Genomic DNA, 6,000 nt, shown 5'->3' with positions numbered 1-6,000 from the left:
GTTTTTAAAATGTCTACTTTTCTCAAGTTTTTTAACAGAATATCAAAAAAGGCATTTTCTCCCCCATTAGGAAGGGAAGGAAAGTCAAACCCTAGGGTAGCTCTGGGGCAGGTGGAGTAAAGACTCCTCTCCACTGAGGAATTCTGACCTGGAAACAAAATCCCTTCCGACTGGGGGAAAGGAGACTGGTGTCTTTTATTTATTTTTGTAAGATGGGCCATTTCCTCATGTCCAAAACAAACAAGCGAAACACTTGTTTGAAGGACCTCAAAGAACCTTGGAAAAAACTCATGACGTTTACCGCATCTTTGGACAAGCCAGAGACACTTTCACACTGACCCATGGAGAAACGTGATTGGGCTTTTCAGAGCCAACAACATCCGCTTTGCTTGTTGGCTCACAACCCCCGATGCAGTCCCTCTGCTGAAAAGTCATGGAAAACACGGATAAAGCCGGGCCTAAAGAACAGCCTCTTGTGGGCTACAGTATTGCCACAGCCCAGAGAACACATGTAAATATGCTCTTTCTGTATTAAGATTTAAAGGAAGGTAGATTAAACACACACAAACCCCAAAGTGGGGAAAACCAGGAAGGTCAAGAGGTTGCCCGAGCTGCAAGGACCCAGATCTGGAGAACTCCTGTATTGATCTCCGGGGGCTGCAGTGGACCCACGCGCCCCAGGTTTCAGTGGCCGCTGTCCTTACCTCTGTAACATGCCTGGGTGTGTCTGTTACTCCATGTGTGCTTAATAAGTGCTTATGACTGTTCCAATTGAATTAAAAAGATGATAGAAAGGATCTGGATTGGAAACCATGTGATCTCATTAAGCTGCAGAAGCCCCCCCAGGGGATGCAATGAACAGAACAAAGTTCCTGCCTTCACGAGGCTTACATTGCGCAGAATCCACAGTCATCCTTCAAAGTGTAACAAGCACCACCTTCTGGAGGAATCTGTGCTCAAACTCCCTGTAAGTGAGCAACGTTCACCATCACACTCTCCCATAAGTACCTAATTCTTCTGCTTAGTCCTCTGCACTCGGGCCTGGTTTACTTAATTATTTACAATTATTGGTTCATGTCTGTCTTTACCGGATGGTCACTTCATGAAGGCAGCAGCTGTGTTGCTTCTGCACCGCTGTGTTTTTGAGTCTATCAGCATATTGTTGGCTGCAAGAGACTCTTTTTGTTTTTAATTTTTTTTATTCAGCAGGTTCTTATTAGTTATCTATTTTATACATATTAGTGTATATATGTCAATCCCAATCTCCCAATTCATCCCACCACATCCTACCTCTCTGCTTTCCCCCCTTGGTATCCATAGGTTTGTTCTCAAGAGACATTTGTTGATTGTGCCTAATTGCTTGCATTAGGTACTTGTAGTTTTCAATATACTTTTAGCCGAAAGGTGGCACTGCAGGAGAATAAGTGAAGGAGGCTGCAAACTCGCTGACTCAACTGAATGGGATGGGAGAGTCCCAGTCATAGGCTAATGTTAATAACTAGAAATAGCCAATCCTCAAACTTGTACACATCCCATGCAAACACACATCCGAACGCTCTTAAGAGCAACGAATGAAAATCTCCTAGACTCACCAAGAATATTCATATTTCTAAGACCATTTAAGAGGTCCTGGTGAAGTTCCAAGAAATACAACTGAAATCCAAATCATTCTGAAATGTGGATTTATTAACTAATAAATGTCTATAGGATACAGACAGGGAGGCTTTTCCTATTTCAGTGGCTCTAGGTAAAGAAAAAAACTTGTGATTTTTTTGTTTAGTAACTTGCTTTGAATGACCACATTTCACTGCTAACCTGTGACCGGAATTCCAGTCCCCGTCTTAAAACTCTTCCCAGAGTTTAAGTGTTTCAGCCTCTTCAAAGGCTTCAGGAGAAACTCTAGAGAAAGCAGCTAGACAACCCCTTGATAAAAAAAATCTGCTCGTGGTGTCAGCTGTGAATAATGCATGGTGATTTCTATGTTTTAGTGTCAGCCATCTGGGCACCTGTGCCCCAGGCAAGTCACCAACCTCCACAGAGCACCTTTCCCATGAATTCATACTCTCTTCCTTTATGTGTGTCTTACAAAAAACCAATAAAACTGTACATGCTCCTTTATTTTCATATGAGATTTTTCTTACGCAGTAATAAATATTTGTGTGTGTGTGTGCGTGTGTCTGTGCATATGTGTGTGTGTGTGTGAATAATGGAGCCAAATAAACAGAATACAATTCATTTGGAAACAAGGTTTTGCTATATGGCCTGCTTTACAGTTCGCATTATACACGAAATTTTGTCCATGCCCTGAAAGCCTAGAATCTGATTGAAAAAATAAGGCACACATATAGGTCTGTTGGCTGATTTTTCAAAGTTCTTGATCAACAGATACAAATTCAGCAGTCTGCCTCAGATTCTGAATCCATACGACAGCTCACAAATTGTACTTCGGGCCAAGGTGTAAACTTTCTGTACACTCAGCAGGAAGATGACAGGTAAGGACCAGATGTCACAGATGGTGAAGTGTGGGTACATAGGGATTTCTTGCATTTTCGTTGGAGATGACTGGGGGAAACCGTCTGGGGGAGAACCTCTTTGGCAGAAGTATAGCACGATGATGTCTCCTACAAATTAGTAGAAGTTGTCCAGGTTTTTGGAATTTGGAGACCTTGAAAATACTTCTGCTGTAAACATCAAACTGACAGCTTGAAAAAAGGGTAACCACAGAATATATTAGCAAAAAGAAGAAAGGCTTTCATTCTGCTTCCAAGTTTTTCAAGTAAAAGTGCCAAAAACCACGTGGCTCCTAACTAAAATCACTTCTAGACGAATACTGTGACTTATAAATGAAAACACAGAAACGTGTATCTCTGAAAGTATTAAATGAGTACATATGTAAGGAGAACACGTTACCTATGGGAGAGGACGTCCTCAAGTTGGCGAGAGGCATCATGTTCTCTGCAGGCTCGATGGCGTCTATGGATTTTGGCAGATTTCACTGGGAGTGACAACTTTTATATTCCTCTGGGAAACACGTTTGGTAAAGTTACCAGCTGAGACTGAAAAAGGTTATTAACTCTGTGTTTGCATATTGAGCACGTTAGAGAAAATTAGCATTTGGGACAAGGATGGTGTTTCTGAACGATTTTGTCAATTGGGATAGCATTAAACCAAGTTCAGAAAAGATAAAGGCTAAAGAGGTGAGATGAAACCCACAGAAGCCACAAAGTGACATATTCTTTGCAGCTAAAACTCAAACACTTGTGAGAATGTCTATCACTCGACTGTAGGGCAGTTTTCAAACATGTTACTAAGGGTCAGGGCATCTGACTATCAGAGCAGCTACCGTGTTTCAGCATAACAGCTTCAGAAATGCAGGAACAGTCCTTGTTTTCCAATAATAGCAATAGCAATAGTAATAATAATACTAATAATAGCCACTACTGCTCATTGGATGATGCCTGTGCTCCAGGTTTCTCTGGGTGTTATCTCCATCTGCTTAGCGCTCCATATGAGGTAGCGTGTATTACTTTCTTCAACTTACAGAAGAGGAATCTGTGGCATTAAAGTCTCAGTAATGACCCGAGGAAGCCATTGATTTCCATGTAGATGCAGAGACACCTGGAGTGACCAATGCTTGATTCATCATGTGTGCAAAAGTTGGGGTCATATGCTTTAGGTGCTCATTAAATATCAAAACAATATGTTTATGAGTATTCAATGTAGTTGATTTTCTCCCCAAACCATTTTTATACCTCACGCCAGGTTTCAGGCAAGATCATGCTCAGATGGGGGACAAAGGTGGCTGGCCAAGCAGGGCTCCGACCAAGGGGATCAGTATCCTGTGGGCTGGAAAATCCTTCAAAATCAGCCTGTCTAGATAATAGCTACTGCTTTTCAGATTGGGGAAATTTTAGGGTAAAACAGCCCTTGTAAAGACAATGCCACTGACTATTGCTGTGCAGACCTGTGTAACCCCAGTGTGAAAACACAGCTCCAGAAAGGTGGCTTTGCTTGGGCGATACTAGTTTTGAAAATTAGTGGCCTGTTTCCTGAGTGCTGGTGTGTGAATCAGGATGGTGGTTCTCTCCTCCGACTGCCCACCTGAGAACCACCTGACAGCTTTCCCAAGCTCACAGCTTTCCCTGGCTCACAGGCCAGGATCAAGTCAGAATCTCTGCACGTGGAGACCAAGCGGTTTAATTTAATGAAAAGATCCCAGGTGCCTGTAACCTGCAGCCAGAGGGAGCACCCCTTCTAGGTACGATGTAGACAACGGAAACCCCTGGAGCCTATGTGTTCATAGACGAAGAAGTGGGATCCAGGTCTTAGAATCTCTAAAAATCAAACAGCCAAATTGGCACACAGAGTGGCAGAAGAAGCAGGAGGTGGATCAGGTAAGATCATGCATCTCCTAGCCAGGCATCTAAGACAGCGATTTTGAAGACATCTAGACAGTTGTTAGTATGGGAAACCTACAAGGAAAATGACAAAATATTTAGAGTAAACTGAGGATTCATGTGGTGACACAGTGTTATGTAAAATTCAGGAGGGCTTTTGACCTCTTAACTAGGTCCCAAGAACAAGTTGTACCAGAGAGAGCGAGAGAGAAGGAGAGACAGAGGGACAGAGATGACACCACCTAGGAACATCACAGTGCTAGCCCTGACCCTAACTTGGAAAATAGGGGCAGACTGACATCAGGCTTCTACAAAACACAAAGCAGCTCCTGGCAGTAGTCACTGATTTGCTGATAATTTAAGTTCCTGGTATCTTCTCTTGCCCTAGTGTGGGGCACGCTGTTTGAGGTTCCGGTGTCCAGGCTTCTCCAGGGCTCCAGAGCACACAGATGGTCTATATTTCTGGGTTATTTTCACAAGATTTGACTGCTTTGTGGCTTCATAAAAAGGTAATGGTTTGCAGTGTATTTGTCATTCTCAGCAAATTTGTGAAGACACCTGAGCTCAGAACGTAAGCTTACTGTATCTCAAAAAAGGGAGACCTGGTTGATTAACACAGAGAACCAAGGTTTGCTTAATTGCCATCAGCAGACTTTTCCATCATGTAAAACCAATTCAAGCCCAGAAGGCTGGTGCGCCGTGGAAGTCAAGTTTTTCCCTCTCTGTCCTCCTGATGAAAATGCCAGTTCTGAACGGTCCTCCCTACGGATCAGATCACCTACTTCAGGTCCCCAGGATTCCCACAGTGCTGAAGCGGGTCTCCCCCACTGCTGGATAATCGAGAGATGAGGGACTCAGACACGCTGTCGTCTCCAAGCTAGAACCAGATCTCTCTAGATCTTACCTAGAGAATGAGAAAAAGGGAGGTTATGAGGAGAGAAGGGAAACAGTATACTCTCTTCCCAGGGGCCATGAAAAGCAATAAACAAATCCGAGGCGAAAACAAGACTTCTTCAAAATATACAGAGCGGGTGCGCATCTGACCCCTATGCCCATTCTTGGAAAGACTCAGGATTTCCCAGAGCCCAGTCAGAGCTGACACTTCTCACCAGGTTCTATATGGGCAGGACACTGGTCTGCATTAATTCTGTTTCTACTCAATCCGTGCAAGTGGGCACGTGTGGGCCTGGCACACGTGACAGTCCCACAAAATTGTTCTGTTCTCATGTCGCCCGCGCATGATTCCTGAGCCTTAAAGGACTCCCTCGGCTGGGCTGAGCTCAGGGGCGCGCCCTGTGGACACGATGCTAGGATGGTTCCTTCTGTCTGCAGAAGGACAGGACCCAGCAGTGCTGCGAGTCTGGGGAGCGAGCGCTCCAAGTTCCCCTCTCGGAAGCTCGGGCTCGCCAACACCGGGTTTCGGAGACCCGACCCTGCTCCGGCCTCCAGCCGCCCGGGGGCGGGACCCCGCGCAGCTCTGAGCCGCCCTCCCATTGGCCGGCGCGCACGCCCGTCCGCTAGCGCGGCTTCGAAAGTTTCATTGAAGGTGGAGAAGTGCGCGCCCGCCGGGAGCCCGGGCTGCGCCGCCAGGGCGAGGCTGCGC

This window comes from Leucopleurus acutus (genome assembly GCF_964270905.1).
Source record: "Leucopleurus acutus genome assembly, chromosome: 13".
Taxonomy (NCBI): domain Eukaryota; kingdom Metazoa; phylum Chordata; class Mammalia; order Artiodactyla; family Delphinidae; genus Leucopleurus; species Leucopleurus acutus.
The sequence above is the reverse complement of the archived record's forward strand: the minus strand, read 5'-3'. Positions refer to the sequence as shown.